We start from the raw sequence: 27,048 nt of genomic DNA, 5'->3' as shown, positions 1-27,048 counted from the left end.
ATCATATCATCAGCAAATAGCAGCAGTTTGACTTCTTTACTGATTTGGATGCCCTTTATTTCTTTCTCTTGTCTGATTGCTCTGGCTAGGACTTCTCCTACTACTTGAATAGAAGTGGTGAAAGTGGGCGTCCTTGTCTCGTTCTGGTTCTCAGGGAAAATGCTTTCAACTTTTCCCATGCAGTATAATGTTAGCTCTGGGTTTGTCATAGATGGCTTTTGTTACCTTAATGTATTTCCCTTCTATGCCGATTATGCTGAGGGTTTTAATCATAAAGGGATGCTGGATTTTCTCAAATGTTTTTTTCTGTGTATATTGAGATAATCATGTGAGTTTTATTTTTAATTCTGTTTATGTGGTGTATCACATTTATGGACTTGCATATGTTAAATCATCCTTATATCTCAGGTGTGAAACCCACTTGACCACGGTGGATTATCTTTTTGATATGCTCTTGGATTTGGTTAGCTAGTATTTTGTTGAGAATTTTGACATGTATGTGTCTTGTTTTTCTAAGACCACCAGAGCGAGCACAAAAGAACCAGCAAGTAGGCACAGGTCAGGAGCAAAACTGCTAGTTTATTTTAGTAACCTAAGGTGTGGAGAAGAAGTCTGTGGGCCTCCGGCAAAGAAGGCCGGCAGAGTTCCCCTCCCCCAAGCTCTCCACGGAGTTCGGATATCCCGACAGGACTGGGAAGCTGGGAAGTCCGCGTGGCTCAATGGGGGAGAGCGGCTTTTCTAGGAGTGGGAGGGCAATAGGTGGGGCATGGGCGTGTCAGGGGCGTTCGGCAGGTGCGACCAGGTAAATCTTGGTCTCTTCAGATTGACGTCACCTGGCGCATGCCCAGTTGGTCTGCACCCTCCCTGGGAGCCGGCTGCATTTTCGCGCCCGGGAAGAGTTGGTGGTGAAGAAGAACCCGGAAGTGCACCATCTTGCCTCCGTTCATCCAAACAGTATGTTCATTAGAGATATTTGTAGTCTGTATTTTTCTTTTATTGTTATGTCCTTTCCTGGTTTTGGTATAAGGGTGATACTGGATTCATAGACTGATTCAGGGAGAATTCTCTTTCTTTATCTTTTGGAGTAGTGGCAACAAAATTGGTAATAATTCTTTGAATGTCTTGTAGAATTCAGCTGTGAATCCATCCAGTCCTAGACTTGTTTTTTGTTGGCAGCTTTTTTTATTATTATTACCATTTCATTCTTGCTGCTTGTTATTGGCCTGTTCAGAGTTTCTATATCTTCCTGGTTTAATCTAGGAGGGTTGTGTATTTCCAGGAATTTATCCATCTCGTCCAGGTTTTCTAGTTTATGTATGTAAAGGTGTTCATAGTAGCCTTGAATAATCTTTTGTATTTCTGTGGTATTGGAACAGGAATGAAAAGTTAAAGAATGTGTAAGCAGAAACTCAGTTGTATGTAAGAAAACTCAACTCCCCCTGAGAAAGAGAAAGAGCTGGAGTCCTTTAAAAACTAACTGCCTGTTTTTCTGTAGCTGGTGAGCCTTATCTCTCCTCCCTTCCCAGGCATTGTGAAGACCCTGTTTCCCTAGCTGTGCAGCTGCAAGGTCACTAGACAGATAAACTCAAGTTGCAAAACATATGTTTCCTTGAAAAGTAAGAAATGATGTAATGCATATCTCAATTAAATAACTGTCTTTGTTTCTCACTTCTGTAATATGCTTCCCCCTGCACAGATCTCCCCTCCACCCACAAAATGCTTAAAAGGTAACTTCGGGAGGCTGAGGCAGGAGAATGGCATGAACCTGGGAGGTGGAGCCTGCAGTGAGCCAAGATCATGCCACTGCACTCCAGCCTGGGTGACAGAACAAGACTCCATCATCATCAACAACAACAACAACAAAGATAACTCTTTGTTCAGGGCTCAGTCCTTTGGATGTTAATCAGACTGGCCAGTGCACCTAAATAATTAATAAATATCCTCCTGAACCCTATCGGTCTCTGATTCCTTGAAAATCCTGCTACATTTCTGGAGGCTCATCGGAATTGGAGTCGACAGATTTACTGTCTCCTTTGCCTGTGGGACTAGAACCCTAGGGCCAGGGGAGACCTGGCATCCAAGGTGCACTGTAGGGGAGCTTCAGCTGGACGGAAACTGACTCTTCCTGCATCCTGGTGCCCTGCTCGGCAGTGCAACGGAACCAGTGACAGGGCTGCAGGACAATACCAGCACTTCAGGAACTGTGGTAAGGAGCAAGGGCCCAAGGCAGGGGAGCCCATCCCATAAGAACGAAGGGGAGTTTGATCACCTCCTGGGGAACGGCCACTGATCCAATCCAGAGTGGCTGGGGGCGGCAGGAGTGGCCTGCCAATTTGGATGAACCTCATGTCCCCACTAACAAAGTGAAAGTGGTTCACTGGATCTGGAGACAGGAACTAGAAAAAGGGAGGAAATGGGCCAATAGAGCGGCAAGTGCAGCAACGTAGAGCTTGCTGGCAGGGTGGCAAGAGTGGTACATATGAACCCACCTGGGACATGAGAGAGGCTCGTTTCGTCTGATGAAGAGTCCTGGGATAGGGGAGGTGTGTGAAAGAGGTGGTTTTGGGAGAGGCCACTGTGGGGAGTGGCATGGGGAGGTACAGATCCCTTAGCACGGGCTGTGTGCTCCAAGGCGAGTGCTGGGGAAATCAGACCTAGGACGCTGCATATGGCTGACCTATCAGCTCCACAGCCGCAGCAGGCTGTGACAGGGGAAGGCATGTTCCTGGCTAAGCAGTGTCCCAAACTCCCATAACAGGACCCGGTCTGGTGGACCTGAGAGTGAAAGTGTGCTACAAGGGAGGAAATGGGAGGAAAAGCATCCAAATCGACTCCTTTGGAATGCATGATAAAGAATTTTAAAATAGGATTTAGAGGTGATTATGGGATGAAACTGGATGCTCAAAAGTTAAAGACATACTGTGAAATAGATTGGCCTGCTTTCAATGTGGGTTGGGTCTCTGAAGGTACAATAGACAGGGAATTAATTGGCCATGTGTTTAAGGTAGTCACTGAAGTTGGAGGACAACCAGGATACCCAGACCAGTTTCCCTATATAGACTCTTGGCTCAATGTGGCACAAACTCACCCCAAGTAGTTACAACCCTGCCTAGGGGGATATTGCAAGGCATCGGTGGCTTGGGCAGCCCAACCAAAGGAAGCAGAGGAACCTAAAGCCCATAGCATCTCCCAGGAAAAGGAATCCCTGAAGCCTCAGCTGAAACCAGTTCTTCAGACCCTGCCTGAGGAAAGGGAATTTCCACCCCCATATGTGACAGTCTACCCATCTTTGGCCAGAATAAGGCAGGAGGCAGAGCCGGGAGCATCCGGAGAGTCAGGCTCAGAGAAAAATGAGGCTCAATCTCCCCCGGCAAGAGGAACAGAAGCCCCCATTAGAAAAAAGCAAGGAGGATGGACAGGGTGAGGCAGCTGGGTGCCTCCACTCCAGACAACCACAGGCTTTGCAGATGCCACTTTGAGAGATCAGTACACCAGTTTATGATGACCAGGGGCAGACACAAGGCAGCCCCAGGCTTTATGTTTATCAGCCTTTCTCCACTACTGATCTCTTAAGTTGGAAACAGCACACCCCCTGCTAGACAGAAAAGCCTCAGGCTCTCATTGGTTTTGTGGATTCTATTATTATGACACATAGCTCAACCTGGCCAGATTGTCAGTAACTTTTGCTAACTTTATTTAATACAGGGGCGCAAAGGAGAGTTAATCAGGCAGCTCTCAGCTAGTTAGAAAGGGAAGCCCCAGAGGCCACCCCTAACCCACAACAGTTTGCCAAGGAGCAATACCCAAATGAGGACTCTAACTGGGACCCAAATGAGGCAAGGGGCATAGAAGGGCTGCAGCTATTTAGAAAGGCACTCCTGAATGGGATAACAGCCAGAGGAAGGAAGGAAGGCAGTGAAGATGAGTAAAATATCAGAAGAGTGCCAAAAGCCTAATGAAAGCCACAGTGCATTCTATGAAAGGCTTTGTGAGGCATATAGGGTGTACACTCCAATTATTCCAGAGGCTCCTGAAAACCAAAATATGATAAATATGACCTTTGTCGGGCAAGCTCAGGGAGACATAAGATGAAAGCTTCAGAAGTTGGAAGGCTTTGCGGGAAAAATATTAGTGAACTCCCGGAAATAGCAAACAAAGTATACATAAACCAGAAGGAGGAAGTGGAGAAAAGGGAAGAAAGAAAAACCAGAAACAGAAACAAAGAAATGGCTCAATTTATAGCTGCTGCACTAGCAGAAAGTAACCCTGGATTTGCTAGAGGGCATGGCTGAGGCAGCGGCTGAGGAAAAAGGCAGACAAGACCGGGAGAGGAAAGCCAGTCCTGGTTGGACAGGAACCAATGTGCAAGATGCAGGCAAATGGGCCATTGGAAAGACGAGTGCCCCGTAAAGGAAAAGGATGGAGATGATGGTCAATGGTCTAACACCCCACTGCAGCATTTGGCTGCTAGTCGTGGCACCTCAAGGACAGATTCTGATCTGATCAGCGTAGTGGGGACTGAGAATTTTGAGAACTGAGACAGACCAGGCTCCATATTTTAAGGCCCCAGGGAGCCTATGTCTCTACGGAAGTAGGAAGCCGGTCAATGGATTTTTTGGTCGATTCCAGTGCTGATTTCTCTGTGGTCACTTACCCAGTTAGCCCCCAAAAAAGAACTGTGCTACTATCGTAGGGGCTACTGGGGCCAAAGAAAATAGACCTTTTTGTAAATCCAGGAGGGGTGTTATTGGAGGACAGGAGGTGCAGCACGAGTTTCTACATATGCCAAATTGCCCAGTGCCCTTGTTAGGAAGGGACTTACTCCAGAAACTGCAGGCACAAATTTCCTTTACACCTAAAGGAATATCACCCTAGAGAGAGGGAAGCCAAAGGCAATGGTGTTGACTCTAACTGTGTCAAGGGCTGAGGAATGCCGGCTCTATGAACTGTGTACCAGGAGGCTGCCGGAGCCAGACCTACACAATATGTAGGGAATGCTTTTCAAGGTACCAGGTATATGGGCTGAGGACAACCGCCCTTGACTTGCTGTAAACAGACCCCCGGTGGTAGTGGAGCTTAACCCCCACACTGCCTCAGTGCGGGTCCATCAATACGCTATACCCAGAGAGGCAATTGAAGACATAACAAAACATCTAAATTGGCTCTATGAACACGGGATTATAGTGAAATGCAAGCCCTCCTGGAATACTCCTCTGCTGCCTGTGCGCAAGCTAAATGGTGAATATAGGCCCGTGCAGGACCTCCGGGAGATAAACAAGACCGCTGTCACTATCCATGCCATTGTATCCAACCCATACAAAATATTGGGACAGATTCCTGCGGAGGCCGCATGGTTCACGTGTCTGGACTTAAAGGACGCTTTCTTTTGCTTGAGGCTTACTCCCCAAAGTCAGCCTATATTTGCCTTCCAGTCGGGGCAATCGCAATATACCTGGACAAGGTTGCCTCAACGGTTTAAGAATTCTACCATTTTTGAGGAGGGCTTGGCTACGGATCTTAAGGCTTTTGCGCCACCTAGTGACAATTTTGTGCTATTACACTATATTGACGGTATTCTCTGACCCCAGGAGGGAGAAATGCCTCTAAGGAATAGAGAGGCTTCTTCACCTGCTACGTGTAGCTGGCTGTAAAGTGTCCAAGGATAAGGCTCAAGTCTGTTTTCGAGAGGTTGGATATCTAGGATTCATGGTATCCCAAGGCCAGCACAGGCTTGGAAGTGCACGCAAGGAGGCCGTATGTGCATTGCCCACCCCAGTTACAAGGCAGCAGGTCGGGGAATTTCTAGGCGTGGTGGGATTCTGCTGAATCTGGATTACAGACTTCCCTCTTGTAGTAAGGCCCTTACATGAGGCTACCAAAGTGGGGGAAAGAGAGCCCCTCCTACTGGAAAAGGAACAGGAAAAGGCCTTCAAGGATATAAAGGAAGCTCTCATCCAGGCCCCAGCACTAGGGTTGCCAGATATGAAACAGTCCTTCTTTTTCTATGTGGATGAACAAAAGGGAATTAGCAGTTGGAATCTTAACTCAGTTCTTGGGCTCTTTGCATCAGCCGTAGCATACTTATCCAAAAGACTGGACTTGGTGGCCTTAGGTTGGCCCCACTGCCTCAGGACGTTGGCAGCTACCGCAACCCTTATGGAAGATGCCAACAAGCTAGCCCTAGGTCAGAAGTTAATAACTCGGGTGTGACATGCTGTCATCACCTTAATGGAGCAAAGCGGACATCGTTGGCTGTCCAACTCTAGAATGCTAAAGTATCAAGGACTTTCGTGTGAAAATTCCCAGATAACACTAGAGACTATAAATACCTTTAACTCAGCTGCCCTGCTGCCTGTGGAAGAACCCGACTGGAAGGACGGTGGGTTGCCTCACTGCTGGCAGTACCTTCCCCATTGTTGCATAAATATGGTGGACAAAATGTTCTCGAGCTGGGAAAATCTCAGAGATACCCCTTTGGAGAGCCCAGATGTTGAATACTTCACTGATAGTAGCAATTTCATAACAGATGGGGTGTGATATGCAGGGTATGCAGTCGTGACCCAACACTCGGTAGTCGAGGCTCAAGCCTTACCTTCTGGGACTTCTGCTTAAAAGGCTGAATTAACAGCATTAGCCAGAGCACTGTTATTGGCCAAGGGGAAGAAAATAAACATATATACTGGCACAAAATATGCTTTTGCAACCCTGCATGCCCATGGGGCAATATACAAAGAGAGAGGACTTTTAACTACTAAAGGAAAAGAAATAAAAAATAAAGAGGAAAATTTTACAATTATTAGAAGCCATATGGGCTCTGGAGAAGGTGGTTGTCATTCATTACAAAGGACACCAAATTGGGAAAAGCTATGAGGTGCAGAGCAACAGAAAGGCAGACTGAGAGGCTAGGTGGGCAGCAATGAGCAAGACTTTACCGGAACAAAGAACTCGAGCAATGCCCCTCCTTATAGAGCCCCTTTTGCTGAAGGTACCCAATTACTCTTCAAGTGAAAAAGCTTGGTTTGGTTAGGAAACAGGGAAATATATTAAAGGTGGATGGTGACTGTTCTCTGACGGGAGGCTAGCCATCCCAGAGACCGTAGCCCCAAGGTTTGTGAAGCAGATCCATCAAGCAACACACATTGGAAGGACGACCCTAGAGATTTTGATAGGTCAACACTTCTATGTGCCATGGCTCTGTGCCATCACCCGGGCTGTTTGTGAGCATGTCTATCTTGTGCCCAGAATAATCCAAAATAAGGACCTACTGGACCCCCAGCAATTCAGGAAATGGGAGCTGTGCCTTGTGAGAACCTTCTTGTAGACTTTACTGAGTTGCCTCCAGCAGGAGGTTACTGGTATGTGCCAGTGTTTGTTTACACCTTCTTGGGGTGGGTTGAGGCCTTTCCCACCAGAACTGAAAAGGCACAAAAGGTAACAAAGATGCTACTAAAAACATCATACCAAGGTTTGGATTGCCTTAACCCTAGGATCAAACAATGGTCCTGCATATGTAGCAGAAGTAGTGCAATAGCTGACTCAACATTTAAAGATCAAATGGAAACTACACACAGCCTACCAACCACAAAGTTCAGGGAAGGTGGAATGGATGAACTAGACACTCAAACAGCTACTAAAAAAGTTTTCCCACGAAATTCACTTATGGTGGGATCAGGTCTTGCCCATGGTCCTCCTCCAAGTCAGGTGTATGGCTACAAAACAAACTGGGTATTCGTCCTGTGAAATATTGCTCGGAAGGCCACCCCCAATCACAATCAAATGAGAGGGAATTTAAAGAAGTTAGGAGAGCTAACCCTTAGAAGACAGATGCAGGCTTTGGAAGTGGCAATGCAGGAGGTGCAAGGCTGGGTGAGGAAAGGATACGTGTAAGTCTAACAGACCCAGTGCATCCACATAAGCTGGGGGACTCTATCTGGGTTAAAAGGTGGAATCCAACAACCCTGGGGCCCTTATTGGATGGCCCCCATATTGTGATCATGTCTACTCCCACAGCTGTTAAAGTTGCAGGTGTCACGCCTTGGATTCACCATAGCCGGCTAAAACCAGCGGCAGCAGTGACTCCCGATGGCGACCAGTGGAGTAGCCAACAAGACCCAGATCGCCCCACCCGAATAGTCCTACGGTGAAACCCAACCACCAGTAAAGACAACTGTCCTGCTCTGACCACTCTGGAGGCTGCTCAGTCTATGCACAGCTGAAGCTTGAGGATCCTGCAAGCTCTACTCTGATCACATCGTGGAAGCTGACTAGTCTACGCACAGCCTAAGTTAAGAGGACCATCTCCGGATAAGTAAATGCAAATACAATTTATAAGCCTAGTCATAATTCTGTCAACACTAATTGTTCTGTTGTTATGTTATTACTGCAAATGCTGCTAATGTCTATGTCCAGAGGAAGGTTTACCACGCCTCTGTATAATATAAGCATGTTTCTATTACATACACTCATGTTGTTACTATTTCTGCCTATACTAAAAGAAAAACTCTTAAGATATCTAGTTTATGATGAAAATAAAAGAAGAACTAAAAGAAGCATAATCACAAAAATAGACACAAATATCAAGCAGGATGTGGACATAGGAGACTGAAAAAGTAATAAACTGCCTCCTGAAAAAATTATTAAATTCTGTGGGCCAGCTACCTGGGCACAAGACGGGTCATGGGGGTACCGTACCCCCATCTATATGCTCAATTGCATCATAAGGTTGCAGGCAGCCCTAGAAATTATAACCAATAAAACATCAAGGGCATTAAATTTATTGGCAATACAAGCAACACAAATGAGGAATGCTACATATCAAAACAGATTGGCTTTAGATTACCTCTTAGCCTCAGAAAGAGGAGTATGTGGAAAATGTAATTTAATCGACTGTTGCCTAAAAATCATGGTGATCTTTCACATGGTGAAACTCCATCTCTATTAAAAATACAAAAAAAATAGCCGGGTGTGGTGGTACATGCCTGTAATCCCAGCTGCTCAGGAGGCTGAGGCAGGAGAATCGCTTGAGCCCAGGAGGCAGAGGTTGCAGTGAGCCGAGATCGTGCCACTGCACTCCAGTGTGGATGACAAAGCTAGACTCCATCTCAAAAAAAAAAAAAAAAGGAAAAAGGAAAAGAAGCTTTAATAAGTAATAAGTTGTGGACCAGGCTCAATGGCTCACTCCTGTAATCCCAGCATTATGTGAGAACGAGGAGGGGGCGATTGCCTGAATCTAGGAGTTCCAGACCAGCCTTGGAAGGATCACTTGAGCCTGGGAGTTTGAGACCACTAGCCTGGACAACATAGTGAGACTCTGTCTCTACAAAAAAAATTTTTTTTAATTAGCCAAGTGTGGTGGCATATGCCTGTAGTCTCAGCTACTTGATTGAGATCCTGAGGTGAGAGGAACACCTGAGTCCCCGAGTTTGAAGCTGCAGTGATCTGTGATCATGCCACTGTACTCCAGCCTGGGTGACAGAGCAAACTCTGTCTCTAAATAAATAAGTAAATAGGCCGGGCGCGGTGGCTCAAGCCTGTAATCCCAGCACTTTGGGAGGCCGAGACGGGTGGATCACGAGGTCAGGAGATCGAGACCATCCTGGCTAACACGGTGAAACCCCATCTCTACTAAAAAAATACAAAAAACTAGCCGGGCGAGGTGGCGGGCGCCTGTAGTCCCAGCCACTCCAGAGGCTGAGGCAGGAGAATGGCGTGAACCCGGAAGGCGGAGCTTGCAGTGAGCTGAGATCCGGCCACTGCACTCCAGCCTGGGCAACAGAGCGAGACTCCGTCTCAAAAAAAAAAAAAATAAATAAATAAATAAATAAGTAAATAAATAATAAATAAATACACTTATTCATCTCCATCTCCAGCCACTTGGGGCTGGGAGAGTGAGTTGACAAGATAAATAGAGCAGATTTTTTTGTTTGTTTGTTTGAGACAGAGCCTTGCTCTGTTGTCCAGGCTGGAGTGCAGTGGTGCAATCTCAGCTCACTGCAACCTCCACCTGCTGGGTTCAAGCGATTCTTCTGCTTCAGCCTCCCGAGTAGCTGGGATTATAGGCATGCACCCAGCTAATTTTTGCATTGTTAGTGAAGACGGAGTTTCACCATGTTGACCAGGCCAGTCTCAAACCCCTGACCTCAAGTGACCCACCTGCCTTGGTCTCCCAAAGTACTGAGATTACGGAGCCTGGCCTAGAGCAGATTTACTATACTCAAGAGTTCTGAGTCCATTTGGGATGTTGGTTATAAGTTTATAGTGGTCTTAATTTTTTTTAAGAGACGGATCTCACTCTGTTGCCCAGGGTGGAGTGCAGTGGTACAATTATAGCTCACTGCAGCCTTATCCTCCTGGGCTCAAGGGATCCTCTTGCCTCAGCTCCCAAATAGATGGGGCCACAGGCATGCACTTGGCTCATTTGTTGTTGTTGTTGTTGTCGTCGTCGTCCAGGCTGGTCTTAAACTCCTTTCCTCAAGCAATCCTGCCTTGGCTTCCCAAAGTGTTAGAATTACAGGAATGAGCCCATAGCGGTTATAATTTTATAGTCTCTGATCTATTGTGTGACTGTCTCTAGCGCTCAGCTGCTCAGGTGCAGGCATGGAGAATGCTGATGGTTAGGGCTAACCAGGTTTAGAATTTTGGCAGGTGGAATCAATGAAAAGACTGACAGGAAAGCAGCTTGGGGTAGGAAGGAGTCTCTGAGCTGGATAAGAAGGAAAATGGAGAAAGGAGAGGGCTGGTATGTTGGGGAAAGCCAGAAAGGTAATGAACCAGCCATCTTGATAAGGTCATCAAATAAGTGGAGTGTGTGTGCTTAAACAAACAAGCTAAAGAATAGTATGTTATTAGAGGCCAGGCGCGGTGGCTCAAGCCTGTAATCCCAGCACTTTGGGAGGCCGAGATGGGCGGATCACGAGGTCAGGAGATCGAGACCATCCTGGCTAACACGATGAAACCCTGTCTCTACTAAAAAATACAAAAAATTAGCCGGGTGAGGTGGCGGGCGCCTGTAGTTCCAGCTACTCGGGAGGCTGAGGCAGGAGAATGGCGTAAACCTGGGAGGCGGAGCTTGTAGTGAGCTGAGATCCGGCCACTGCACTCCAGCCCGGGTGATAGAGCAAGACAAAAATAAAATAAAATTAAATTAAAATAAATATGTTATTGTCAGACACAGGATGGATTAACTATTTTGAAAGCAAAGTAGTTACAATCGATAACAAATGCAAGTGTGTGACCGAGGGAGTCCCAGCTGAGGCAGAGGAGAAACACGGAAATGAGGAGGCCAAGTAACTAAAAGGTAAGCTCCATCACTGCTCTTCTGTTACAGAACTTTTTTTGGTGTTGGCTACATGTTTCTTCTATCAGGTGAACTTTAGAATAATTTTGTGGAGTTCCTAAGATCTATTAGAATTTTCAAACTGTCACTAATGGAACTTTAAAAACCCGATAAAAAGATCATCTTCCCTCTATTCTCCAGGTACGTGTTACTCACATGTATCCTTTTCTATTGTTTTGTTGTTTTTTTTGAGACAGAGTCTCGCTGTCGTCCAGGCTGGAGTGCAGTGGTGCGATCACATTTCACTGTGGCCTCGACCTCCTGGGCTCAAGTGATCCTCCCACCTCAGCCTCCTGAGTAGCTAGGACCACAGGAGTGCACCACCACACCCAGCTAATTAAAAATATATATATTTTTTAGGGACAGGGTCTCCCCCATGTTATCCAGAATGGTCTTGAACTCCTGGGCTCAAGCAATCCGCCTGCCTCAGCCTCCCAACGTGCTGGGATTACAGGGATGAGCCACTGTGCTCGGCACATGTGTTCTTTTCTTCTCTGCCAAGTTTCTCAGTAATAATAGTTTATGTCCTTATCTTCTGCTCCTCACTCCTTTGGAAATCCTTTGCTAAAGACACTTATGGGTTCTGTTCTATCGTTATCTTCCTTTACCTATTTGTAGCATCCATGTGTTTGACGACACTATTCTTCTTTATTTTATTTTATTTTATTCTATTTTTTGAGATGGAATTTCACTCTTGTCGTCCAGGTTGGAGTGCAATGGTGTGATCTCAGCTCACTGCAACCTCCTCCCAGGTTCAAAAGATTCTCTTGCCTCAGCGTCCCAAGTAGCTGGGATTACAGGCATGCACCACTGTGCCCTGCTAATTTTGTATTTTTAGTAGAGACAGGGTTTCACTATGTTGGCCAGGCTGGTCTTGAATTCCTAACCTCAGGTGATTCGCCCACCTTGACCTCCCAAAGTGCTGGGATTACAGACATGAACCACCGCGCCTGGCCGACATTATTCTTAAAACTCCTTGACATGCATAACATATATTGTCCTCTATCTTGTCTTCTTATTTTTCTCTAGGTTTCTTTTACTCTGTCCAGCCCTAAATAGAGATGTTTTACAAGGTTATCATCTGTTAATCATTCATTCATTCAATAGATTGAGTAAAAACAGTCTTTTCTAGGAACTGAGAATATGGAAGGGGAAAAAACAAACATTATCTTTGCTTTCTTGGTGCTTAAATATTAGTTTACTCATAAATACACTTCCCAGGAGACTTCATTTATTGTCACAGCTTCAACCTATGAGTAATGACTGTGAGTAACAGTCATAATCTATTTAACAAGTGATATCATCCAAGCACCAACTAAATCAGAACAGGGTATCAACCAGACAGACAACCAGTCTGATCACATCTGTTGTACTGGCTGAATTTCAGCCCACTCTATAAAACATCAATATTATGATAATATAATGACAACTGTGATTGCAGATCGGAGCCACAGGGCCGCTCAAATTCTAGCACTGTGGCATCCTGCTTGTGTGACCTTGGGCAGTTACTTCACCTGTCTGTGCACCAGTTTTCCTCTACAAAACGAGCATAATAAAGTAACTCATCAGCAGGGTCGTTATGAAAATCAAATGAGATAATATATGTGAAGCGTTTAGAACTGTTTGGCATATTATAAGTATTCAATAAATGATAGCTATTATTATTTATTATTCCAGAGCTATGTCTCTAATCCTGACTACCTTTTTCTTCCTGAGCAGCAAAGTTATAGCTTGTTTATTCCTCCAAATATACCATCAGTGCTTATTCCTACGAGGAACTCTCAGTATAATTAGTGGAGGTAGACTTCTAAATGAACAGGAATAATCAATTTTATATGCACTTGATTATATGTACTGATTCAGATGGTAGAAATAATAAAAACAGAAAACACATATAGGGTACTTATCATGTATCAGGTACTAAGTGTTGATATGTGTGAACTCGTATGATCTTAAACAGCTGCTCCCACCAAGCAAGTACTGTTATTATCCTCACTTTATAAATCAGAAAACCAAGGCACAGAAAGTTTGAGTGATTTACCAAGGGAACATAGCCACTAAGTTTTAAGCCACTCTATCTCCAGAGTTTACGTTTCTTGTCACACCACTGTACCGTCTCACCAAAGAGGAAGCAGTCTTTTGTGATGAAAGAAGCATTTCTTACAACTTTCTTTACATATCACATCTATTTTTTCTTCAGATTTTACAATTCAAAATATCCCCTGGAGGAAACAAGCTGTGGACTCCTATTCTGCCAGTTAATGTAAAGCAATGCATCCTTTCTATACTTGGAATCGACACCCTAATGGTGACTTGTTTTCTGATTTACTATTTTTAAACATCTGATCCTCCATCATGAAAGATACGTTTCTTACTTTAAATTATAAAACGAATTTTCTGGAACAAAATAATCTCTCTGAGCTTTAACAGTCCTCCTTCTTTGCCTAATTACTACAGAGCAAACAAATATATATAATAGGAGCCAGAGACAGATGAACTGGAGTCATTTCCTGAATACCTACCTCGTCCCCAGGACTCAGGGCAAGTGAACTCACAGATGTGCACATCTGTGTACAGACTTGGATGCTGGACTTTGATCTGCCTGTAGAAAGTCTATACTTCCTACAGCCTATAATAAGAAGGGTGCTACTTCTGTGTCTAGTGTCAAGGATAATCACTTAGCTTTACTGAGACCCCATACTGGCTGAGAACTGGCATCTTCTGAAACTGGCCAAGGCAGTGCTTCTCAAATTTAGGTTCTTAAATTCTCAGAGTACACTACAACCTTTCATGCACTGGTTCGTCTGGAATCACTGTTTCATAGCTGATAGTTGCCAATGTTCAGGGAAGCCTGAATGAAAACACTGGCACAGTGTCAAAGAAAGATTCATGGTAGCTTGCATAAAATTAAAACTATGGGACAACTGAGCCATCCTGGGATGGAAGATAGAATTTTAAGCTCAAGTTTCCATTGCTGTATAAGTGACTGCCATATTTATTTTGTGGTACGTATTTATGAAATCTCATCTTTGTGTGAATCAATATGACACATCTTACTAGAAATAGTCACTGAAACCTTCTTATGAAAAAATAAGTGTGGGGGTTTGTAATACAAGTAGATGATCACCACAGGTTCCTTCTAATTTTATTATTTGATCATTGATTTTTTTTCCCCTAAGACTAGTTCAACTTCATAGATATTTGTTAATGTCTTTGCAAACTTCTGTAATTCACAGATTTCAAGGTACTCTATCTCTTTTGGCTTAATTTCATATCCAGATCTCATCTATGGTAAAGGATACATGAAGCCCCTGCAGGATTTAAATTAGAAGGAAAAAGAAACCAAATTTCATGGACCATGACAACTTTAAAACCCTAGGGGCAGATTTGATTTTATTAGCACTCAAAGGTGGTTACTTTTGCTGTGCAGATTTCATGGTCCAAAGATTACAACAGCTTGCTATGCATCAAGCTAGCCAGTCTTTGTGCCTATCTCCCTGATGACATGTGACTTCAGGCAAGTTCCCAAGGTGGCCCCCTCGCTACAGTCAACACCTCCTGATCCTGGTCATTACACCTTCCTCAGGCTTCTCAAGCAAAGGGATGGGACAGCTCCTGAGCTGTTGCTAGCCCCAGGACACTTCACTCTTTCTTTTTGGCTCCTTTAAGCTTCACTTTTGCAAACATTGTTTTATTAAACACCTCTCAAGTTTCCTAGGTAAAGTGTGCCATCTGTTCCTGCCAGGATTCTGACTGTTTTTATGAAATCAATATGAAAGACATTCTTACTTTCCCCAGATTTTGTAGGCATTGGTAATATTTGGTGATTGTCTTTATGGCCCAGGATGTGGATGCATGAGTTATTTCAGTTTACAGAACTAGCAATAAAGCCGACACGAATACCCAAATGGACTGAAATGTAGGAACATCTCTTGTACACTCAACTACAGAATGCAAGTACTCAGAACCTGTCTTTGGGTCACATGCCCTTCCCACTGCATTAAGTATTAGAAACAGCCAAGAACTCAGAGGAAGGCCAGTACTTCAAGTATCTACTCTTTTTTTCATCTTTACTGGGGCTGGATGCCAGTTTGTGGACTAGAAGAGCCACGAAGGGCATATCTGAATGGAGAGGGATTGTTGGAGAGGAAATCCAGGGAGTTCATTACTTCCTTCACTTTAGGTAGCTTTAAAAAAGAGAAAAAATGAGCCGGATGCAGTGACTCACACCTGTAATCCCAGCACTTTGGGAGACCGAGGCGAGCAGATCACCTGAGGTCAGGAGTTTGAGACCAGCCTAGCCAACATGGTGAAACTCCACCTCTACTAAAAATACAAAAATTAGCCGGGCATAGGGGCACGCACCTGTAAGCTCAGCTACTCGGGAGGCTGAGGCAGGAGAACCGCTTGAACCTGAGAAGCAGAGGTTGCAGTGAGCTGAGATCACGCCACTGCACTCCAGCCTCAATGACAGAGCAAGACTCCATCTCAGGAAAAAAAAAAAAAAAAAAGAGAGAGAAAATAATAGGTTGTTAATTTGTCCATTCTTATATCTAGACATATATGCATAAAATAGCTATTTTGTAATATTAAACTTTTAAAATAATTTTGATCATCATACAATCTATCTTTCTGCTTAAGTTTCTTTCTATCTAACAGCCTTTAACCAGACAATAGTTACTAACCTTTTAACCAGGTAAAATGCATTAATAAATACTTTTGCATTGGTCGTTTTGTAGAAAAAAAGAGAAGAAAGAAAAAAGAAAAGAAAGAACAGGGACAGTCTTCTACTCTGCTTATTTAAGTTTTTTCTACCTAACAGCCTTTAACGAAACAATAGCTATTAACCTTTTAACCAGATAAAAGATACTGATAAATACTTTTGCATTGGTCATTTTGTAGAAGAAAAAAGAAAGAAGGAAAGAGAGAAAAGGGGCAGTCTTGTAACTTATGTAACTATAATAGGTCTTTCACCAATGCTCATGGCAAGTCAATGCACCGAGATACCAAGTTGCAACAAAGAAAGCGGTTTAATCGTAGGGCTGCCTGACAAGGAAACAGGAGGAAACCTCAAACCTGTCTCCCCAGGTAGTTTGGGGCTAAGGATTTTAAAGGTTTTAGAGTGAGCCACAGTGTGGAGATCACTGATAGGTCAGAGTTCAGGGTGAAGTCATGGGACGCAGGAAGAAACTGCATTCTCAAGCTGATTTGGCTTCTCTGGGTGTAGCAGGGTGGTCTTCAAACTGGTTAACTTAGCTGTTTCGCTGGAATTGGGGTCTGAAAAGCATCTTAAGTAATTCTTGAACGAAAGCCTTATGATTCTAATGTCAGGGACCCTATCTATAGGAACAATGGGAATGCAAATGGTCAGTGTCTAATGCTACTGACTATCGATTACAAGGAAGGGGGCCAAAGAGCAGCCTGATTAATGATTAATTATCATTATATTTCTGTCCAGAATTCCTCTTAACTCTGTGAGGACAGCTTCATTTGGACTGAAATAGGTAGGAAAGACATAGTAAGAAGCAAACCGGTTGGGCGTGGTGGCTCAAGCCTGTAATCCCAGCACTTTGGGAGGCCAAGGCAGGCAAATCACTTGAGGCCAGGAGTTTGGGAACAGCCTGGCCAACATCATGAAACCCCATCTCTACTAAAAATACAAAAATTAGTCGGGCCTGGTGGCAGTCGCTTGTAGTCTCGGCTACTTTTGAGGCTGAAGCACGAGAATCGGTTGAACCCTGGAGACGGAGGTTGCAGTGAGCCGAGATTGCACCACTGCTCTCCAGCCTGGACAACAGAGTAAGACTGTCTCAAAAAAAAAAAAAAAAAGAAGCAAACCAGTCAACATATTTGGCTTGGATTGTCTCTTGGTGCTTGATGCTTTCACTTTATGCTACAATTTATCAAGTGCACTGAGTATCCTATACAATTTGTTGGATGACCAGGCGTGGTGGCTCACGCCTGTAATCCCAGCACTTTGGGAGGCCAAGGTGGGTAGATCACCTGAGGTCAGGAGTTCGAGACCAGCCTGACCAACATGATGAAACTCCTTCTCTACTAAAAATACAAAAAATAGCCTGGGGTGGTGGCAAATGCCTGTAATCACAGCTACTCTGGAGGCTGAGGTAGGAGAATTGCTTGAACCTGGAGGGCAGAGGTTGCAGTGAGCCAAGACTGCACCACTGCACTCTATCCTGGGCAAGAAGAGTGAAACTCTGTCTCAAAAAAAAAAAAAAGTGGATAGTTTGCAACTCTTGCTGTGCATGTGACAGAAGTATAAGCCGGTTGCTTAGGATAAAGCCAGAGCTTCTACCCCATGGCATACTCTTGGTAGATAAGTGAATTACTCTACGGGATCTCTCAAGGCAAGATTGGTGGACCAATCATATTCTCTGACAGATTAATTATATATATTTTCTTCCAGGTTCTGATTGGCCATTAAGTAGAGGATTTGAACAGTGATTTTTGTAATGAAGATATAAAATGAAAGCTTGGGTCCAGGCACAGAGGTTCATGCCTGTAATCTCAGCATTTTGGGAGGCCAAGGTGAAAGGATTGCTTGAGGCAAAGAGTTCAAGACCAGCCTGGGCAACATAGCAAAACCCTGTCTCTAAAAAATAATAATAATAAGAGCTATGCTGGGTGCAGTGGCTCATGCCTGTAATCCCAGCACTTTGGGAGGCCGAGGCAGGCAGATCACTTAAGGTCAAGAGTTCAAGACCAGCCCAGCCAATATGGTGAAACCCCGTCTCTACTAAAAATACAAAAATTAGCCAGGCATGGTGGCGGACACCTGTAATCCTAGCTACTGGGAAGGCTGAGGCATGAGAATCACCTGAGCCCAGGAGGCAGATGTTTCAGTGAGCAGAGATCATGCCACTGCACTTCAGCCTGGGCAACAGAGCAAGACTCCGTCTCAAATAATAATAATAATAAAGAGCCATAGGAGAGATTATACAACTGGGTGATATAGTTTGGATATAAGCCCTCCACCCAAATCTCATGTTGAATTGTAATCCCCACTATTGGAGGTGGGGTCTGGTGGGAGGTGATTGGATCATGGGGGTGGATTTCTCGTGATGGTTTAACACCATCCCCTTGGTGTTGTCCTCACAATAGGGAGTGACTTCTCATGAGATCTGGCCATTTAAAACTGTGGCACCTCACTCTCTTTCTCTTGCTCCTGCTCCCACCGTGTGAGACACCTGTTCCCCCTTCACCTTTCACCATGATTGTAAACTTCCTGAGGCCTCCCCAGAAGCAGATGCCTGTGTCATGCTTCCTGTACAGTCTGCAGAACCATAAGCCAATTAAACCTTTTTTTTAATTATGCAGACTCAGATATTTCTTTTCTTCTTTTCTTTTCTTTCTTTCCTTCCTTCCTTTCTTCTTTCCCTCCTTCCTTCCTCTTTCTTTCTTTTCTTTTCCTTTCTTTCTTTCTTTCTTTCTTTCTCTTTCTTTCTTTCCTTTCTTTCTTTCCTTCTTTCCTTTCTTTCTTTCCTTCTTTCCTTCTTTCTTTCTTCATTTCTTTCTTTTTCTTTTTTTTTTTTAAGACAGGATCTCACTCTGTCACCCAGGCTGGAGTACAGGGGTGCCATCATGGCTCATTGCAACCTCGACCTCCTGGGCTCAGGTGATCCTCCCACCTTAGCCTCTCGAGTAGCTGGAACTACAGGTATGTACCACCACACCCAGCTAACTTTTTGGTTTTTTTATTGAGACATGGTCTCACTACATTGCCCAGGCTGGTCTTAAACTCCTGGGCTCCAGCAATCTGCCTGCCTCGGCCTCCCGAAGTGCTGGGATTACAGGTGTGAGCCACCATGTTTGGCAGGTATTTCTTTATAGCAATGTAAGACCAGCCTAACTTATCAGGTAAATAGTAGGGGTAAAATAATCTAGAGTCTTAAAGAAATAAGAAACATTATACCTTACTGAATATCCAAATCCCTAAGTGTGTAAATGTTTGTACAATTTCTTAGTCATATCCCAAGTTACGTTTTGATGGAATCATATGCTTCCTATTAATATCCTCATCCCACAGAGTAATCATTTTTCCAACTTCAGTGAATGTTTACACAGTATATCACTTCAAGGCAGTTTTTTTTCCTTTATATAAAGAAACAGAAGTTACTTCCTACATGATGAAAAAATAGATAGCAATAGAGCCATGCTGAAATATAGATTCTGGACGGTCAGCTGGGCTTACTCACTAGCTAAGTAATGTTTTCCTTTACACCAGTCTTAAAATAAAGTTCAAGCAGTCCTCTAGGGAAATAATAAAACCAGAAAATGTGGCCAAGCGTGGTGGCTCGCGCCTGTAATCCCAGCACTTGGGGAGGCTGAGGCAGGAGGATTGCTTGAGCCCAGGAGTCTGAGATCTGTCTGGGCAACATGGTGAAACCCGGTCTGTGCAAAAAATACAAAACATGAGATGGATGTGGTGGCACACATCTCTAGTCCCACTTACTCAGGAGGCTGAGCTGGGGAAATCACCTGAGCCTAGGAGATCAAGGTTGCAGTGAGCTATAATTGTACTACTGCGCTCCAGCCTGTGTAACAGAGGGAGACCCTATCTCAAATAAAACAAACAAACACCAAAACCCCAGAAAATGTTAAACCTTAGAATGATTAAGAATCTGCTATAGGGATGGGCATGGTGGTTCATACCTGTAGTCCCTACTACTTAGGAGACTGAGGCAGGAGGATTACTCAAGACCAGGAGTTTAAGACCATTCTGGGCAACGTAATGATATCCCCATCTCTAAAAAACAACAAAAAAATCAGCCAAGCACAGTGGCTCCCACCTTGAGTCCCAACTACTCAGGAGGCTGAGGCAGTAGGATTGCTTAAGCCCAGGAATTCGAGGTGGCAGTGAGGTATGATCACACCTCTGCACTCCAGCCTGGGAAATGGGCAATGGAGCAAGACCATGTCGCTTAAAAAAAAAAAAAGGCCGGGTACGGTGGCTCACACCTGTAATCCCAGCACTTTGGGAAGCCGAGACGGGTGATAACGAGGTCAGGAGATCGAGACCATCCTGGCTAACACGGTGAAACCCCACCTCTATTAGAAATATAAAAAATTAGCCAGGCGTGGTGGCAGGTGCCTGTAGTCCCAGCTACTTGGGAGGCTGAGGCAGGAGAATGCTTGAACCCGAGAGGCGGAGCTTGCGGTGAGCCAAGATAGCACCACTGCTCTCCAGCCTGGGCAACAGAGCGAGATTCTGTCTCAAAAAAAAAAAAAAAAAAAAGAAAGAAAGAAAGAAAGAAAAGAAAAAGTCTGCTATATGTACTTGATAAAACAAGACTGTAATCAGGGGTTAAAGGGAATACCAAGTGTAGTGTATAGCCTAGGTGATGGGTGAAGGTATCTTGCACCAACTAGACATGCTCATGTCCTTGGGAAAGAGGTGACTTTAAGACAAATTCACTAGTGATGGATCAAGGTGATTGTAAAACCATTTTAAGACCTGTAGGCCTTTGATGGTCCTTCTCTTGGGAATGTTTTGTATTGTTTTCTGGGATGATTAGTCTGGTGAGTTCCCAAGAGAAGTCAGAGGAGAGGTTTAAGAAAAGTTTATTGGCCAGGCGCGGTGGCTCAAGCCTGTAATCCCAGCACTTTGGGAGGTCAAGATGGGTGGATCACAAGGTCAGGAGATCGAGACCATCCTGGCTAACACGGTGAAACTCCGTCTCTACTAAAAAAATACAAAAAAACTAGCCAGGTGAGGTGGCGGGCGCCCGTAGTCCCAGCTACTTGGGAGGCTGAGGAAGGAGAATGGCGTAAACCCGGGAGGCGGAGCTTGCAGTGAGCTGAGATCCGGCCACTGCACTCCAGCCTGGGCGACAGAGTAGACTCTGTCTCAAAAAAAAAAAAAAGAAAAGTTTATTATACTAGATCCTAGAGACACAGAGGCATGGCATGGCATGCAGGGCCACATGGAAAACAACAGGGTGGTCAGGATACTGAAGACAGGGACAAGTGAAGGTTTAGGACAGAGCATTTCTCACAGTTTTGGGAAAGGGGAGACATAAGACAGAGTGGGGTAAGTTTAGGATTGACTAATTTGAATACTGTAAACTATAGGCAGGGCTCCTGGTTGCCTGGTATCTAGTGTAGTCTAGATATCTAGTATCTAGATATCCCAGCACTAGATACCAGGCAACTAGGAGCCACGCCTATAGTCTAGAGTACCTCTAGAGTATACTAGACACCTGGCTCCTAGTTGCCTGGTATCTAGTGCTGGGATGATTAACGTAGAGAAATAGTGCCTCTTGGGGTTTATGAACCAGATAGAGGAGGTTTGGTTCTCGACTGATTAGTCTACATATTAAAGATGTGCTCCTGGCTGACACTGCTATCTCTAAGAATTGGCTGGCCCTAGGAGAGACAGTCTCCTTTTAGCCAGAAAGATTTTTTAACACATTAAAACATCATAATTTTTTTTTTGAGACAGAGTGTCGCTCTGTTGCCCAGGCTGAAGTGCAGTGGCACGATCCTGGCTCACTGCAACCTCCACCTCCTGGGTTCAAGCAATTCTCCTGCCTCCACCTCCTGAGTAACTGGGATTATAGGCGCCTGCCATCACACCTGGCTAATTTTTGTGTTTTTAGTAGAAACAGGGTTTCACCATGTTGGCCAGGCTGGTCTTGAACTCCTGACCTCAGGGGGTCTTCCCACCTCAGCCTCCCAGTGCTGGGATTATAGGCATGAACCACCTCGCCTGGCTGATATACATAAAATTTTATATGTGTATACACATATATGCACACATACACACACACACACACACTACAGAAGGCCCGCCTATGCATCATATCAATTGCCCATATTCATATGCAACAGTATTCTTTGTTTTTACTTTTTTATTTTTATTTTTATTTTTTTTGAGATGAAATCTCACTATATCACCCAGGCTGGAATGCGGTGGCACATTCTTAGCTCACTGCAACCTCCGCCTCTGTTCAAGAAATTCTCCTGCTTCAGGCTCCTGAGCAGCTGGGACTGCAGACTTACGTCACCACTCCCAGCTACTTTTTCTATTTTTAGTGGAGACAGGGTTTCACTATGTTGGCCAGGCTGGTCTTGAACTCCTGAGGTCAAGTGTTCCAGCCACCTCGGCCTCCCAAAGTGCAGGGATTACAGGCATGAGACACCATGCTCACCCTGCAAAATAAATTTTTATATATGGCCAGACCCTGTGGCTCACACCTGTAATTCTAGCCCCTTGGGAGACTGAGGCAGGAGGATCACTTAACGCCAGGAGTTTGAGACGAACCTGGGCAACATAGTGAGACCTCATCTCTAAAAAAAAAAAAAAAAATTAAAAACAATAAACTAATATATGAATTGAATTACAATTGGCTAATTAGCATGTTGTGTTTTGTTGACATTTAATCCAACATTTATTCATTTTGATTTTGCAGGAATTTGACACTGGGGAGATGGGTATTTTGGAGGCATTTGTTGGGTTTTAGGTATCAAATAGTTTTTAGACCTTTGTAAAACTCGTAGTCCCTAGTGTATCTTGGACTCCGGGCCACAACCTCATCTATCAAATTGCCTGATGTCCTGAATCTACCTTCACATTGTTTAGGAATGATGGCTTATGTAACCCCGAGCTTTTGATGAGTATCTTAGCATCTGTCAACTTGGTAAGACCAGACTAATTTACTGTTGACAAATGGGCTGTGTAATTCCCTGGCCTGCTCTGATACCAGGTACCAACTCACCTCACCCACTATGGACTGGGTAAAACTGTCCTGCCCTCCATGGAGCAAGTAGGTATTTACCGTGGGTGGCCTGGTCCCAAGCAATGTTGAGAGAATTAAGAATTTGTTGATGGGCTTGACTGGTAGCCCAGTCTAAGATGCTCAATCAGTCCATCAGAACAACATATATCAAGGGCCTATTATGTTTCAGACAATCTTCTAAGATGATAATGGACAAAATAGACAATACAAATCCTATCATTCTCTCTCACACAGAACTTTCACAAAAGAACAGTATCTGATTGTTGTTCATCATCCCCAATTTTTTACTGCTCCTTCAGTCTTCAATCCAATATGTTTACCACTCTATGCAGTATTTCTTTGTGGTTTTAATTTGCATGTCCCTAGTGACTAATGATATTGAGTATCTTTTCATGTCTTATTGACTATTTGTAATATTTGAAGAAATGTCTACTTAAGTCTTTTAAGTGGCAATTTGGCCATTTTTAATGAGGTTGTTTGTCTTTCGTTGTTGAATTATAAGAGTTTTCTTCTCTCTCTCTTTTTTTTTTTTTTTTTTTTGAGGCAGAATATTGCTCTGTCACCCAGTATAGAGTGCAGTGGTGTGAAAGTGGCTCACTGTAGCCTCGGCTTGCTGGGCTCAAGAGATCATCTGCCTCTGCCTTCCATGTATCTGAGACCACAGGCTCACAGCACCTGTCCAGCTAATTTTTTAAAATTTTTTGTAGAGATTGGGTCTCACCGTGTTTCCCAGGCTAGTCTTGAACTCCTGGGCTGAAGCAATCCTCCCTCCTCAGCCTCCCAAAGTGCTGGGATTACAGACGTTAGCCACCATGTCCAACCTAAGAGTTCTTTAGATGTTCTGGATACTAGACTCTTGAGTAGAAAAAATATACAAACTGTTTTTCCCTCTGTTCTCATACCACAGCAACAATCAACACAGAAGACTTCTGTAATCAAAGCAAGCAATCTGTTCTGCAGCAGACACAAGCCGGGTATCCTCCAGTTCAATTCAGACACTATCTACCTGGACAGTTTCAGATCCCACAGTTGAGGGTTCAGTCCCACAAGATTATCCCCACCCTCCCACCAGTCACAAGTCCAGACCTCTGGAACTTCTGACCAGTTACTTCAAGTTGGGATTCCCATGACCTTCGTTGGGTTTGATTAATTCATTAGGACTGCCCAGAGAACTCAGGGAAATACTTATGTTTACTGGTTTATTACAAAGGATAATGACACAAATAAACAGCCAGATGAAGAGATACATAGGGCAAGGTCTAGAAGGGTCCTGAGCACAGAAGCTTCTGTACCCGCCGAGTTGTGGTACGCCACTCTCCCAGGACACAGATGAGTTTGGATTTTTTTGTTTGTGTTTTTGTATTTTTCTGTAGACCTGCACTGTAGACATGGATGAGTTTTTGTTTACCTTCTTGTGTTTAGTTCTCTGAAAGCTCCCTAAACCCTGTCCTCTTGGGCTTTACGGAGACTTCAATGGATAGGCATAACTGAAGCACAGACAACCATGTAAAACTGTGATTAGAAAAAAGGGTATGATCAAGGCTGGCCACAGTGGCTCATGTCTGTAATCCCAGCACTTTGGGAGGCCAAGGCAGGCAAATCATCCAAGGTCAGGAGTTCAAGACCAGCTTGACCAACATGGTGAAACCCCATCGCTACTAAAAATACAAAAATTAGCCAGGCATGGTGGCAGGCGCCTGTAGTCCCAACTACTTGGGAGGCTGAGGCAGTAGAATTGCTTGAGCCCAGAAGGCAGAGGTTGCAGTGAGCTGAGATCGCGCCACTGCACGCCAGCCTGGGTGACAGAGCTAGACTCTGTCTCAAAAAAGAAAAAGAAAAAAAGGTATGATCTAATGCTAATAGACTGGGGAAACCCAGCAAGGCCTGTCTGTCCAGATTCTTCTTGGCCTCTCTGTGCAGCATTCCTTCACCCAAGATATCGGCAGGACCCTGTCTGGAATGAGAGTCTCATGATCTACAATCCAACAAGATAGGTCAGTTTTTTTGTTTGTTTGTTTTTTGTTTTTGAGACAGCCTCCTGAGTAGCTGGGACTACAGATGTTTGCTACCATGCCTGGCTACGTTTTGTAGAGATGGGGTCTCACTGTGTTGCCCAGGCTGGTCTTGAACTCCAAGGCTCAGGCCACCCGCCCGCCTCGGCCTCCCATAATGCTGGGATTACAGGCATGAGCCATCATGCCCAGTCAGATTATTTCTTTATAGCCGGTGTTTATATGGAAAAGAGGGAGATTTAGAGTAGTATTTTTAGGTTTTATGACTGGTTTGGGGGAAAGGAGGTGCTGGTTTCTTTGACTGCCTTGTGGAAGAGAGATTCTAGTTTTTATGGATGGCCTCAGGGAAGAATGAGGGGCCAGAGACGGGACGGCAGGAGAAGGTCAGAGAGAGAGTTTTGCTTCTGAGGTCTAAACCATCCAACCTTATAACATGACTGTAACAAGGGTGAGGGGGATTATAAGCCAGGAACTATGGACAAAAACCAACATCTATCATAATATCACAGCCCTTATCAGATATATGATTTGCAAGTGTTTTCTACTACTTCTGTGGGTTGTCTTTTCACTTTCTTACTAAGTGTCCTTTGATGCACAAAGATTTTTAATTTTGATGAAGTCCAACTTATTTATTTTTGTCTTTGGTTACTTGTGCTTTTGGTGTCATAATTAAGGAACTGTTGCCTAATCTAAAGTCATACAAAATTTTACCTATGTTTCTCTCTAAGGGTTTATAATTTAGGCTCTAATATTTAGGTATTTGATGAGTCTTTAGTTAATTTTTATATATGGTGTGTAGTAGAGACTCAAATTCATTCCTTTGCATGTAATATCCAATTAGCTCAGCACCATTTGTTGAGAAGATCATTTTTTCTCTAATGAATGGTGCTTACACCCTTGTGAGAAATTAGTTGACTACAGATGTATGGGATAACTTCTGGACTCTGAAGTTCATCCCATCATACTGATTTTTTATTTTAACTTAATATAAATCACTTTTGTATTATTACACTTGGTATTTTATCTTCAAAACTTCCAAAGTTATTTATCATTTATTTAATTGACTGAAAGTGAGCCAGAAACAAATTCGCTGTCATAAAAGTTTACTAAAAATCAAGAGAAATGGCTTCATAGCACCATTACTTCAATGTTACAATTACATACATTGTTATTAGAATCATTTCTAAAGTTATAAATTTATGAAGCTTTGGGAATCCATTTCAATATATCAGAAAAGGAAATCATGTTAATAAAAATATCATTAGACACAAAATAATATAAAATATAAATGAATACATGAAGTAACAATTTTTAATATTTAACCCTTTTACAAACTTATGTACAATAAGATTAAAATAAGACAGCTGTGTATACAAGTTTTCCTATGGATCCGTTCATCTTCACTGCAAGGGTTGCTAGGTAATAACTGCACAGGAATATAGTTATTCTGAATGTTTTTCTCACTATCAAAGACAGTTGTTAGGGACAAATAGACACCAAATAGAGACAAATAGGGATCCCTTATTGGCTCCTTACATTTTGTTGGATAAAGCACAATTTCCTTGCAATGCTTTCCCATCCTTCTCTCCCAAATATTATTCTCTTTCTCTCTCTCTCTCTTTTTTTCCCTTTCTTTCTTTTTTTTTAATACAGAGTCTTGCTCTTGACACCCAGGCTGGAGTGCAATGGCACGATCTCGGCTCACTGTGACCTCCACCTCCTGGGTTCAAGCGATTCTCCTGCCTCAGCCTCCCAAGTAGCTGGGATTACAGGCACCTGCTACCATGCCTGGCTAATTTTTGTAGTTTTAGTAGAGACGGGGTTTTGCCATGTTGGCCAGGCTGGTCTCAAATTCCTGACCACAGGTGATCTGCCTGGCTCGGCCTCCCAAAGTGCTGGGATTACAGGCATGAGCCACCATGCCCGGCCCTCTCTCTCTCTTTTT

At 43.9% G+C, this 27,048-nt stretch overlaps 1 long non-coding RNA gene across 1 annotated transcript; it reads left to right on the top strand.

Annotated features, from left to right (window-relative positions):
- Positions 1–1,693: 1,693 nt before the first annotated feature.
- On the top strand, positions 1,694–11,369 carry LOC111526622. The gene is made up of 3 exons (XR_002726441.1): positions 1,694–2,206; positions 8,011–8,308; positions 11,168–11,369. It is a non-coding gene; the product is annotated as an uncharacterized LOC111526622 (long non-coding RNA).
- Positions 11,370–27,048: the final 15,679 nt, after the last annotated feature.

The sequence above is a fragment of the Piliocolobus tephrosceles genome, chromosome 10 (assembly GCF_002776525.5).
Source record: "Piliocolobus tephrosceles isolate RC106 chromosome 10, ASM277652v3, whole genome shotgun sequence".
NCBI classification, from domain to species: domain Eukaryota; kingdom Metazoa; phylum Chordata; class Mammalia; order Primates; family Cercopithecidae; genus Piliocolobus; species Piliocolobus tephrosceles.
Note: the sequence above shows the minus strand (reverse complement) of the source record. Positions and strands in the feature narration are given on the sequence as shown.